Raw genomic sequence first — 13128 nt, 5'->3', positions numbered from 1 at the left:
GATGGGGGTCAGTGAGGGGGTGAGGTTGATGGGGTCAGTGAGGGGTTGATGGGGTCAGTGAGGGGGTGAGGTTGATGAGGGTCAGTGAGGGGGTGAGGTTGATAGGGTCAGTGAGGGGGTGAGGTTGATGAGGGTCAGTGAGGGGGTGATGGGGTCAGTGAGAGGGTGAGGTTGATGGGGGTCAGTGAGGGTGAGGTTGATGAGGGTCAGTGAGGGGGTGAGGTTGATAGGGTCAGTGAGGGGTTGAGGTTGATGGGTCAGTGAGGGGGTGAGGTTGATGAGGGTCAGTGAGGGGGTGAGGTTGATGGGGTCAGTGAGGGGGTGAGGTTGATGAGGGTCATTGAGGGGGTGAAGTTGATGGGGTCAGTGAGGGGGTGATGGGGTCAGTGAGAGGGTGAGGTTGATGACGGTCAGTTGAGGGGGTGAGATTGATGAGGGTCTGTGAGGGGTTGATGGGGTCTGTGAGGGGGTGAGGTTGATGAGGGTCAGTGAGGGGGTGAGGTTGATGAGGGTCAGTGAGGGGGTGAGGTTGATGGGGTCAGTGAGGGGTGAGGTTGATAGGGTCAGTGAGGGGGTGAGGTTGATGAGGGTCAGTGAGGGGGTGAGGTTGATGAGGGTCAGTGAGGGGGTGAGGTTGATGAGGGTCAGTGAGGGGGTGAGGTTGATGGGGTCAGTGAGGGGGTGATGGGGTCAGTGAGGGGGTGAGGTTGATGAGGGTCATTGAGGGGGTGAGGTTGATGAGGGTCAGTGAGGGGGTGAGGTTGATAGGGTCAGTGAGGGGGTGAGGTTGATGAGGGTCTGAGGGTCAGTGAGGGTGAGGTTGATGAGGGTCAGTGAGGGCATGAGTTTGATGGGGGTCAGTGAGAGGGTGAGGTTGATTAGGGTCAGTGAGGGGGTGAGGTTGATAGGGTCAGTGAGGGGGTGATGGGGTCAGTGAGGGGGTGATGGGGTCAGTGAGGGGGTGAGGTTGATAGGGTCAGTGAGGGGGTGAGGTTGATGAGGGTCATTGAGGGGGTGAGGTTGATGGGGTCAGTGAGGGTGAGGTTGATGGGTTCAGTGAGGGGGTGAGGTTGCTGAGGGTCAGTTGAGGGGGTGAGGTTGATGAGGGTCTGTGAGGGGGTGATGGGGTCAGTGAGGGGGTGAGGTTGATGGAGTCAATGAGGGGGTGAGGGATGCGGGTCATTGAGGGGGTGATGAGGGTCAGTGAGGGGTAGGTGATGATGAGGGTCAGTGAGGGGGTGAGGTTGATGGGGTCAGTGAGGGGGTGATGGGGTCAGTGAGGGGGTGAAGTTGATGGGGTCAGTGAGAGGGTGATGTTGATGAGGGTTGAGGTTGATAGGGTCAGTGAGGGGGTGATGGGGTCAGTGAGGGGCTGATGGGGTCAGTGAGGGGGTGAGGTTGATGGAGTCAGTGAGGGGGTGAGGTTGATGAGGGTCAGTGAGAGGGTGAGGTTGATGAGGGTCAGTGAGTGTTGAGGTTGATAGGGTCAGTGAGGGGGTGATGGGGTCAGTGAGGGGCTGATGGGGTCAGTGAGGGGGTGAGGTTGATGGGTCAGTGAGGGCCTGATGGGGTCAGTGAGGAGTTGATGTTGATAGGGTCAGTGAGGGGGTGAGGTTGATGAGGGTCATTGAGGGGGTGAGGTTGATGAGGGTCAGTGAGGGGGTGAGGTTGATGGGGTCAGTGAGGGGTGATGGGGTCAGTGAGGGGCTGATGAGGGTCAGTGAGGAAGTGAGGTTGATAGGGTCAGTGAGGGGTTGAGGTTGATGGCGTCAGTGCGGGGGTGAGTTTGATAGGGTCAGTGAGAGGGTGAGGTTGATGAGGTCAGTGAGGAGGTGAGGTTGATAGGGTCAGTGAGGGGGTGATAGGGTCAGTGAGATGCTGAGGTTGATGGGGGTCAGTGAGGGGGTGAGGTTGATGGGGTCAGTGAGGGGCTGATGGGGTCAGTGAGGGGGTGAGGTTGATAGGGTCAGTGAGGGGGTGATGGGGTCAGTGAGGGGCTGATGGGGTCAGTGAGGGGGTGAGGTTGATGGGTCAGTGGGTGAGGTTGATGGGGGTCAGTGAGGGTGAGGTTGATGAGGGTCAGTGAGGGGGTGAGGTTGATAGGGTCAGTGAGGGGGTGAGGTTGATGGGTCAGTGAGGAGCTGATAGGGTCAGTGAGAGTGTGAGGTTGATGGGGTCAGTGAGGGGGTGATGGGGTCAGTGAGGGAGTGATAGGGTCAGTGAGGAGGTGAGGTTGATGGGGGTGAGTGAGGGGGTGAGGTTGATGGGGTCAGTGAGGGTCTGATGGGGTTAGTGAGGGGGTGAGGTTGATAGGGTCAGTGAGGAGGTGAGGTTGATGGGGGTGAGTGAGGGGGTGAGGTTGATGGGGTCAGTGAGGGGCTGATGGGGTCAGTGAGGGGGTGAGGTTGATGGGGCTCAGTGAGGGTGAGGTTGATGAGGGTCAGTGAATGGGTGAGGTTGATAGGGTCAGTGAGGGGATGAGGTTGATGAGGGTCAGTGAGGGGGTGAGGTTGATAGGGTCAGTGTGGGGGTGAGGTTGATGAGGGTCATTGAGGGGGTCAGGTTGATGGGGTCAGTGAGGGGGTGAGGTTGATGGGGTCAGTGAGGGGTGATGCGGTCAGTGAGACGGTGAGGTTGATGGGGTCAGTGAGGGGGTGAGGTTGATGGGGTCAGTGAGGGGGTCAGGTTGATGGGGTCAGTCAGAGGGTGAGGTTGCTGAGGGTCAGTTGAGGGGGTGAGGTTGATGAGGGTCTGTGAGGGGGTGATGGGGTCAGTGAGGGGGTGAGGTTGATTGGGTCAATGAGGGGCTGATGAGGTCAGTGAGGGGGTGAGGTTGATAGGGTCAGTGAGGGTCAGATGGGGTCAGTGAGGGGGTGAGGGGGTCAGTGAGGGGCTGATGGGGTCAGTGAGGGGGTGAGGTTGATGGGTCAGTGAGGGGCTGATGGGGTCAGTGAGAGTGTGAGGTTGATGGGGTCAGCGAGGGGGTGATGGGGTCAGTGAGGGGTGAGGTTGATGGGGATCAGTGAGGGTGAGGTTAATGAGGGTTAGTGAGGGGTGAGGTTGATGGGTCAGTGAGAGGGTGAGGTTGATGAGGGTCAGTTGAGGGGGTGAAGTTGATGAGGGTCATTGAGGGGGTGAGGTTGATGAGGGTCATTGAGTGGGTGAGGTTGATGGGATCAGTGAGAGGGTGAGGTTGATGAGGGTCAGTTGAGGGGGTGAGGTTGATGAGGGTCAGTGAGGGGGTGAGTTTGATGGGGTCAGTGAGGGGGCGATGGGTTCAGTGAGGAAGTGAGTTTGATGGGGTCAGTGAGGGGGTGATGGGGTCAGTGAGGGGCTGATGGGGTCAGTGAGAGTGTGAGGTTGATGGGGTCAGTGAGGGGTGAGGTTGATGGGGGTCAGTGAGGGTGAGGTTGATGAGGGTCTGTGAGGTGGTGAGGATGATGGAGTCAGTGAGGTGGTGAGGTTGATGAGGGTCAGTGAGGGGGTGAGGTTGATGGGGCTCAGTGAGGGTGAGGTTGATGAGGGTCAGTGAGCGGGTGAGGTTGATAGGGTCAGTGAGGGGATGAGGTTGATGAGGGTCAGTGAGGGGGTGAGGTTGATAGGGTCAGTGAGGGGGTGAGGTTGATGAGGGTCATTGAGGGGGTGAGGCTGATGGGGTCAGTGAGACGGTGAGGTTGCTGAGGGTCAGTTGAGGGGGTGAGGTTGATGAGGGTCTGTGAGGGGGTGATGGGGTCAGTGAGGGGGAGAGGTTGATGGAGTCAGTGAGGGGGTGAGGTTGATTGGGTCAATGAGGGGGTGATGGGGTCAGTGAGAGGGTGAGGTTGATGAGGGTCAGTGAGGGGGTGAGGTTGATGGGGTCAGTGAGGGGCTGATGGGGTCAGTGAGGGGTTGAGGTTGATAGGGTCAGTGAGGGTCAGATGGGGTCAGTGAGGGGGTGATGGGGTCAGTGAGGGGCTGATGGGGTCAGTGAGGGGGTGAGGTTGATGGGTCAGTGAGGGGCTGATGGGGTCAGTGAGAGTGTGAGGTTGATGGGGTCAGTGAGGGGGTGATGGGGTCAGTGAGGGGTGAGGTTGATGGGGGTCAGTGAGGGTGAGGTTAATGAGGGTTAGTGAGGGGGTGAGGTTGATGGGGTCAGCGAGGGGGTGATGGGGTCAGTGAGGGGTGAGGTTGATGGGGGTCAGTGAGGGTGAGGTTAATGAGGGTTAGTGAGGGGGTGAGGTTGATGGGTCAGTGAGGGGGTGAGGTTGATGAGGGTCAGTTGAGGGGGTGAGGTTGATGAGGGTCATTGAGGGGGTGAGGTTGATGAGGGTCAGTGAGGAGGTGAGGTTGATGGAGTCAGTGAGGGGGTGATGGGGTCAGTGAGAGGGTGATGTTGATGAGGTTCAGTGAGGGTTGAGGTTGATAGGGTCAGTGAGGGGGTGATGGGGTCAGTGAGGGGCTGATGGGGTCAGTGAGGGGGTGAGGTTGATGGAGTCAGTGAGGGGGTGAGGTTGATGAGGGTCAGTGAGAGGGTGAGGTTGATGAGGGTCAGTGAGTGTTGAGGTTGATAGGGTCAGTGAGGGGGTGATGGGGTCAGTGAGGGGCTGATGGGGTCAGTGAGGGGGTGAGGTTGATGGGGTCAGTGAAGGGGTGATGGGGTCCGTGAGAGGGTGAGGTTGATGAGGGTCTGTGAGGGGGTGAGGTTGATGAGGGTCTGTGAGGGGGTGATGGGGTCAGTGAGGGGGTGAGGTTGATGAGGGTCATTGAGGGGGTGAGGTTGATATGGTCAGTGAGGGGGTGAGGTTGATGTGGGTCTGTGAGGTGGTGATGGGGTCAGTGAGGGGGTGAGGTTGATGGAGTCAGTGAGGGGGTGAGGTTGATGAAGGTCATTGAGGGGGTGAGGTTGATGGGGTCAGTGAGGGGGTGATGGGGTCAGTGAGGGGGTGAGGTTGATGGGGTCAGTGAGGGGGTGAGGTTGATGAGTGTCTGTGAGGTGGTGATGGGGTCAGTGAGGGGGTGAGGTTGATAAGGGTCATTGAAGGGGTGAGGTTGATGAGGGTCAGTGAGGGGGTGATGGGGTCAGTGAGAGTGTGAGGTTGATGGGGTCAGTGAGGGGGTGATGGGGTCAGTGAGGGGGTGAGGTTGATGGGGGACAGTGAGAGGGTGAGGTTGATGAGGGTCAGTGAGGGGGTGAGGTTGATAGGGTCAGTGAGGGGCTGATTGGGTCAGTGAGGGGGTGATGGGGTCAGTGAGGGGGTGAGTTTGATAGGGTCAGTGAGGGGGTGAGGATGATGAGGGTCATTGAGGGGGTGAGGTTGATGGGGTCAGTGAGGGTGAGGTTGATGGGTTCAGTGAGGGGGTGAGGTTGCTGAGGGTCAGTTGAGGGGGTGAGGTTGATGAGGGTCTGTGAGGGGGTGATGGGGTCAGTGAGGGGGTGAGGTTGATGGAGTCAATGAGGGGGTGAGGTTGATGCGGGTCATTGAGGGGGTGAGGTTGATGAGTGTCAGTGAGGGGGTGAGGTTGATGGAGTCAGTGAGGGGGTGATGGGGTCAGTGAGGGGGTGAAGTTGATGGGGTCAGTGAGAGGGTGATGTTGATGAGGGTTGAGGTTGATAGGGTCAGTGAGGGGGTGATGGGGTCAGTGAGGGGGTGAGGTTGATGGAGTCAGTGAGGGGGTGAGGTTGATGAGGGTCAGTGAGAGGGTGAGGTTGATGAGGGTCAGTGAGTGTTGAGGTTGATAGGGTCAGTGAGGGGGTGATGGGGTCAGTGAGGGGCTGATGGGGTCAGTGAGGGGGTGAGGTTGATGGGTCAGTGAGGGCCTGATGGGGTCAGTGAGGAGTTGAGGTTGATAGGGTCAGTGAGGGGGTGAGGTTGATGAGGGTCATTGAGGGGGTGAGGTTGATGAGGGTCAGTGAGGGGGTGAGGTTGATGGGGTCAGTGAGGGGTGATGGGGTCAGTGAGGGGCTGATGAGGGTCAGTGAGGAAGTGAGGTTGATAGGGTCAGTGAGGGGGTGAGGTTGATGTGTCAGTGAGGGGGTGAGGTTGATAGGGTCATTGAGGGTCAGATGGGGTCAGTGAGGGGGTGATGGGGTCAGTGAGGGGCTGATGGGGTCAGTGAGGGGGCGAGGTTGATTGGTCAGTGAGGGGCTGATGGGGTCAGTGAGAGTGTGAGGTTGATGGGGTCAGTGAGGGGTGATGGGGTCAGTGAGGGGGTGAGGTTGATGGGGGTCAGTGAGGGTGAGGTTGATGAGGGTCAGTGAGGGGGTGAGGTTGATAGGGTCCGTGAGGGGGTTAGGTTGATGAGGGTCATTGAGGGGGTGAGGTTGATGGGGTCAGTGAAGGGGTGATGGGGTCCGTGAGAGGGTGAGGTTGATGAGGGTCTGTTGAGGGGGTGAGGTTGATGGGGTCAGTGAAGGGGTGATGGGGTCCGTGAGAGGGTGAGGTTGATGAGGGTCTGTGAGGGGGTGAGGTTGATGAGGGTCTGTGAGGGGGTGATGGGGTCAGTGAGGGGGTGAGGTTGATGAGGGTCATTGAGGGGGTGAGGTTGATATGGTCAGTGAGGGGGTGAGGTTGATGTGGGTCTGTGAGGGGTGATGGGGTCAGTGAGGGGGTGAGGTTGATGGGTCAGTGAGGGGGTGAGGTTGATGAAGGTCAGTGAGGGGGTGAGGTTGATGGGGTCAGTGAGGGGGTGATGGGGTCAGTGAGGGGGTGAGGTTGATGGGGTCAGTGAGGGGGTGAGGTTGATGAGTGTCTGTGAGGTGGTGATGGGGTCAGTGAGGGGGTGAGGTTGATAAGGGTCATTGAAGGGGTGAGGTTGATGAGGGTCAGTGAGGGGGTGATGGGGTCAGTGAGAGTGTGAGGTTGATGGGGTCAGTGAGGGGGTGATGGGGTCAGTGAGGGGGTGAGGTTGATGGGGGACAGTGAGAGGGTGAGGTTGATGAGGGTCAGTGAGGGGGTGAGGTTGATAGGGTCAGTGAGGGGCTGATTGGGTCAGTGAGGGGGTGATGGGGTCAGTGAGGGGGTGAGTTTGATAGGGTCAGTGAGGGGGTGAGGATGATGAGGGTCATTGAGGGGGTGAGGTTGATGGGGTCAGTGAGGGTGAGGTTGATGGGTTCAGTGAGGGGGTGAGGTTGCTGAGGGTCAGTTGAGGGAGTGAGGTTGATGAGGGTCTGTGAGGGGGTGATGGGGTCAGTGAGGGGGTGAGGTTGATGGAGTCAATGAGGGGGTGAGGTTGATGCGGGTCATTGAGGGGGTGAGGTTGATGAGGGTCAGTGAGGGGGTGAGGTTGATGGAGTCAGTGAGGGGGTGATGGGGTCAGTGAGGGGGTGAGGTTGATGGGGTCAGTGAGAGGGTGATGTTGATGAGGGTTGAGGTTGATAGGGTCAGTGAGGGGGTGATGGGGTCAGTGAGGGGCTGATGGGGTCAGTGAGGGGGTGAGGTTGATGGAGTCAGTGAGGGGGTGAGGTTGATGAGGGTCAGTGAGAGGGTGAGGTTGATGAGGGTCAGTGAGTGTTGAGGTTGATAGGGTCAGTGAGGGGGTGATGGGGTCAGTGAGGGGCTGATGGGGTCAGTGAGGGGGTGAGGTTGATGGGTCAGTGAGGGCCTGATGGGGTCAGTGAGGAGTTGAGGTTGATAGGGTCAGTGAGGGGGTGAGGTTGATGAGGGTCATTGAGGGGGTGAGGTTGATGAGGGTCAGTGAGGGGGTGAGGTTGATGGGGTCAGTGAGGGGTGATGGGGTCAGTGAGGGGCTGATGAGGGTCGAGGAAGTGAGGTTGATAGGGTCAGTGAGGGGTTGAGGTTGATGGCGTCAGTGCGGGGGTGAGTTTGATAGGGTCAGTGAGAGGGTGAGGTTGATGAGGTCAGTGAGGAGGTGAGGTTGATAGGGTCAGTGAGGGGGTGATAGGGTCAGTGAGATGCTGAGGTTGATGGGGGTCAGTGAGGGGGTGAGGTTGATGGGGTCAGTGAGGGGCTGATGGGGTCAGTGAGGGGGTGAGGTTGATAGGGTCAGTGAGGGGTGATGGGGTCAGTGAGGGGCTGATGGGGTCAGTGAGGGGGTGAGGTTGATGGGTCAGTGAGGGGGTGAGGTTGATGGGGGTCAGTGAGGGTGAGGTTGATGAGGGTCAGTGAGGGGGTGAGGTTGATAGGGTCAGTGAGGGGGTGAGGTTGATGGGTCAGTGAGGAGCTGATAGGGTCAGTGAGAGTGTGAGGTTGATGGGGTCAGTGAGGGGGTGATGGGGTCAGTGAGGGAGTGATAGGGTCAGTGAGGAGGTGAGGTTGATGGGGGTGAGTGAGGGGGTGAGGTTGATGGGGTCAGTGAGGGTCTGATGGGGTTAGTGAGGGGGTGAGGTTGATAGGGTCAGTGAGGAGGTGAGGTTGATGGGGGTGAGTGAGGGGGTGAGGTTGATGGGGTCAGTGAGGGGCTGATGGGGTCAGTGAGGGGGTGAGGTTGATGGGGCTCAGTGAGGGTGAGGTTGATGAGGGTCAGTGAATGGGTGAGGTTGATAGGGTCAGTGAGGGGATGAGGTTGATGAGGGTCAGTGAGGGGGTGAGGTTGATAGGGTCAGTGTGGGGGTGAGGTTGATGAGGGTCATTGAGGGGGTCAGGTTGATGGGGTCAGTGAGGGGGTGAGGTTGATGGGGTCAGTGAGGGGTGATGCGGTCAGTGAGACGGTGAGGTTGATGGGGTCAGTGAGGGGGTGAGGTTGATGGGGTCAGTGAGGGGGTCAGGTTGATGGGGTCAGTCAGAGGGTGAGGTTGCTGAGGGTCAGTTGAGGGGGTGAGGTTGATGAGGGTCTGTGAGGGGGTGATGGGGTCAGTGAGGGGGTGAGGTTGATTGGGTCAATGAGGGGCTGATGAGGTCAGTGAGGGGTGAGGTTGATAGGGTCAGTGAGGGTCAGATGGGGTCAGTGAGGGGGTGAGGGGGTCAGTGAGGGGCTGATGGGGTCAGTGAGGGGGTGAGGTTGATGGGTCAGTGAGGGGCTGATGGGGTCAGTGAGAGTGTGAGGTTGATGGGGTCAGCGAGGGGGTGATGGGGTCAGTGAGGGGTGAGGTTGATGGGGATCAGTGAGGGTGAGGTTAATGAGGGTTAGTGAGGGGTGAGGTTGATGGGTCAGTGAGAGGGTGAGGTTGATGAGGGTCAGTTGAGGGGGTGAAGTTGATGAGGGTCATTGAGGGGGTGAGGTTGATGAGGGTCATTGAGTGGGTGAGGTTGATGGGATCAGTGAGAGGGTGAGGTTGATGAGGGTCAGTTGAGGGGGTGAGGTTGATGAGGGTCAGTGAGGGGGTGAGTTTGATGGGGTCAGTGAGGGGGCGATGGGTTCAGTGAGGAAGTGAGTTTGATGGGGTCAGTGAGGGGGTGATGGGGTCAGTGAGGGGCTGATGGGGTCAGTGAGAGTGTGAGGTTGATGGGGTCAGTGAGGGGTGAGGTTGATGGGGGTCAGTGAGGGTGAGGTTGATGAGGGTCTGTGAGGTGGTGAGGATGATGGAGTCAGTGAGGTGGTGAGGTTGATGAGGGTCAGTGAGGGGGTGAGGTTGATGGGGCTCAGTGAGGGTGAGGTTGATGAGGGTCAGTGAGCGGGTGAGGTTGATAGGGTCAGTGAGGGGATGAGGTTGATGAGGGTCAGTGAGGGGGTGAGGTTGATAGGGTCAGTGAGGGGGTGAGGTTGATGAGGGTCATTGAGGGGGTGAGGCTGATGGGGTCAGTGAGACGGTGAGGTTGCTGAGGGTCAGTTGAGGGGGTGAGGTTGATGAGGGTCTGTGAGGGGGTGATGGGGTCAGTGAGGGGGAGAGGTTGATGGAGTCAGTGAGGGGGTGAGGTTGATTGGGTCAATGAGGGGGTGATGGGGTCAGTGAGAGGGTGAGGTTGATGAGGGTCAGTGAGGGGGTGAGGTTGATGGGGTCAGTGAGGGGCTGATGGGGTCAGTGAGGGGGTGAGGTTGATAGGGTCAGTGAGGGTCAGATGGGGTCAGTGAGGGGGTGATGGGGTCAGTGAGGGGCTGATGGGGTCAGTGAGGGGGTGAGGTTGAGTGGGTCAGTGAGGGGCTGATGGGGTCAGTGAGAGTGTGAGGTTGATGGGGTCAGCGAGGGGGTGATGGGGTCAGTGAGGGGTGAGGTTGATGGGGGTCAGTGAGGGTGAGGTTAATGAGGGTTAGTGAGGGGGTGAGGTTGATGGGGTCAGCGAGGGGGTGATGGGGTCAGTGAGGGGTGAGGTTGATGGGGGTCAGTGAGGGTGAGGTTAATGAGGGTTAGTGAGGGGGTGAGGTTGATGGGTCAGTGAGGGGGTGAGGTTGATGAGGGTCAGTTGAGGGGGTGAGGTTGATGAGGGTCATTGAGGGGGTGAGGTTGATGAGGGTCAGTGAGGAGGTGAGGTTGATGGAGTCAGTGAGGGGGTGATGGGGTCAGTGAGAGGGTGATGTTGATGAGGTTCAGTGAGGGTTGAGGTTGATAGGGTCAGTGAGGGGGTGATGGGGTCAGTGAGGGGCTGATGGGGTCAGTGAGGGGGTGAGGTTGATGGAGTCAGTGAGGGGGTGAGGTTGATGAGGGTCAGTGAGAGGGTGAGGTTGATGAGGGTCAGTGAGTGTTGAGGTTGATAGGGTCAGTGAGGGGGTGATGGGGTCAGTGAGGGGCTGATGGGGTCAGTGAGGGGGTGAGGTTGATGGGGTCAGTGAAGGGGTGATGGGGTCCGTGAGAGGGTGAGGTTGATGAGGGTCTGTGAGGGGGTGAGGTTGATGAGGGTCTGTGAGGGGGTGATGGGGTCAGTGAGGGGGTGAGGTTGATGAGGGTCATTGAGGGGGTGAGGTTGATATGGGTCAGTGAGGGGGTGAGGTTGATGTGGGTCTGTGAGGTGGTGATGGGGTCAGTGAGGGGGTGAGGTTGATGGAGTCAGTGAGGGGGTGAGGTTGATGAAGGTCATTGAGGGGGTGAGGTTGATGGGGTCAGTGAGGGGGTGATGGGGTCAGTGAGGGGGTGAGGTTGATGGGGTCAGTGAGGGGGTGAGGTTGATGAGTGTCTGTGAGGTGGTGATGGGGTCAGTGAGGGGGTGAGGTTGATAAGGGTCATTGAAGGGGTGAGGTTGATGAGGGTCAGTGAGGAGGTGATGGGGTCAGTGAGGGGGTGAGGTTGATGGAGTCAATGAGGGGGTGAGGTTGATGAGGGTCATTGAGGGGGTGAGGTTGATGAGGGTCAGTGAGGAGGTGAGGTTGATGGGGTCAGTGAGGGTGTGAGGTTGATGGGGTCAGTGAGAGGGTGATGTTGATGAGGGTTGAGGTTGATAGGGTCAGTGAGGGGGTGATGGGGTCAGTGAGGGGCTGATGGGGTCAGTGAGGGGGTGAGGTTGATGGAGTCAGTGAGGGGGTGAGGTTGATGAGGGTCAGTGAGAGGGTGAGGTTGATGAGGGTCAGTGAGTGTTGAGGTTGATAGGGTCAGTGAGGGGGTGATGGGGTCAGTGAGGAGCTGATGGGGTCAGTGAGGGCGTGAGGTTGATGGGGTCAGTGAGGAGTTGAGGTTGATAGGGTCGGTGAGGGGGTGAGGTTGATGAGGGTCATTGAGGGGGTGAGGTTGATGGGTCAGTGAGGGGGTGATGGGGTCAGTGAGTGGGTGAGGTTGATAGGGTCAGTGAGGGGGTGAGGTTGATGAGGGTCATTGAGGGGGTGAGGTTGATGAGGGTCAGTGAGGGGGTGAGGTTGATGGGGTCAGTGAGGGGGTGATGGGGTCAGTGAGGGGCTGATGGGGTCAGTGAGCGTGTGAGGTTGATCGGGTCAGTGAGGGGGTGATGGGGTCAGTGAGGAGGTGAGGTTCATGGGGGTCAGTGAGGGTGAGGTTGATGAGGGTCAGTGAGGAGGTGAGGTTGATAGGGTCAGTGAGGGGGTGAGGTTGATGAGGGTCTGTGAGGGGGTGATGGGGTCAGTGAGGGGGTGAGGTTGATGTGTCAGTGAGGGGGTGAGGTTGATGAGGGTCATTGAGGGGCTGAGGTTGATGGGGTCAGTGCGGGGGTGAGTTTGATAGGGTCAGTGAGGGGCTGATGGGGTCAGTGAGGGGGTGAGGTTGACAGGGTCAGTGAGGGTCAGATGGGGTCAGTGAGGGGGTGAGGGGGTCAGTGAGGGGCTGATGGCGTCAGTGAGGGGGTGAGGTTCATGGGTCAGTGAGGGGCTGATGGGGTCAGTGAGGGGGTGATGGGGTCAGTGAGGGGGTGAGGTTGATGGGGGTCAGTGAGGGTGAGGTTGATGAGGGTCAGTGAGGGGGTGAGGTTGATAGGGTCAGTGAGGGGGTTAGGTTGATGAGGGTCATTGAGGGGGTGAGGTTGATGGGGTCAGTGAGGGGGTGATGGGGTCAGTGAGAGGGTGAGGTTGATGAGGGTCTGTTGAGGGCGTGAGGTTGATGAGGCTCTGTGAGGCGGTGATGGGGTCAGTGAGGGGTGAGGTTGATGGAGTCAGTAAGGGGGTGAGGTTGATGAGGGTCAGTGAGAGGGTGAGGTTGATGAGGGTCAGTGAGGGGGTGATGGGGTCAGTGAGGGGGTGAGGTTGATGGGGTCAGTGAGGGGGTGAGGTTGATGAGGGTCTGTGAGGGGGTGATGGGGTCAGTGAGGGGTGAGGTTGATGGAGTCAGTAAGGGGGTGAGGTTGATGAGGGTCATTGAGGGGGTGAGGTTGATAGGGTCATTGAGGGGGTGAGGTTGATGAGGGTCAGTGAGGGGGTGAGGTTGATGGGGTCAGTGAGGGGGTGATGGGGTCAGTGAGGGGGTGAGGTTGATGGGGTCAGTGAGGGGGTGAGGTTGATGAGGGTCTGTGAGGTGGTGATGGGGTCAGTGAGGGGGTGAGGTTGATGGAGTCAGTGAGGGGGTGAGGTTGATAAGGGTCATTGAGGGGGTGAGGTTGATGGGGTCAGTGAGGGTGTGGTTGATGAGGGTCAGTGAGGGGGTGAGGTTGATTAGGTCACTGAGGGGGTGAGGTTGATGAGGGTCATTGAGGGGGTCAGGTTGATGGGGTCAGTGAGAGGGTGAGGCTGCTGAGGGTCAGTTGAGGGGGTGAGGTTGATGAGGGTCTGTGAGGGGGTGATGGGGTCAGTGAGGGGGTGAGGTTGATGGAGTCAGTTAGGGGGTGAGGTTGATGAGGGTCATTGAGGGGGTGAGGTTGATGGGGTCAATGAGGGGGTGAT

The sequence above is a fragment of the Mobula hypostoma genome, chromosome 1 (genome assembly GCF_963921235.1).
Source record: "Mobula hypostoma chromosome 1, sMobHyp1.1, whole genome shotgun sequence".
Classification (NCBI taxonomy): Eukaryota; Metazoa; Chordata; class Chondrichthyes; order Myliobatiformes; family Myliobatidae; genus Mobula; species Mobula hypostoma.
Note: the sequence above shows the minus strand (reverse complement) of the source record.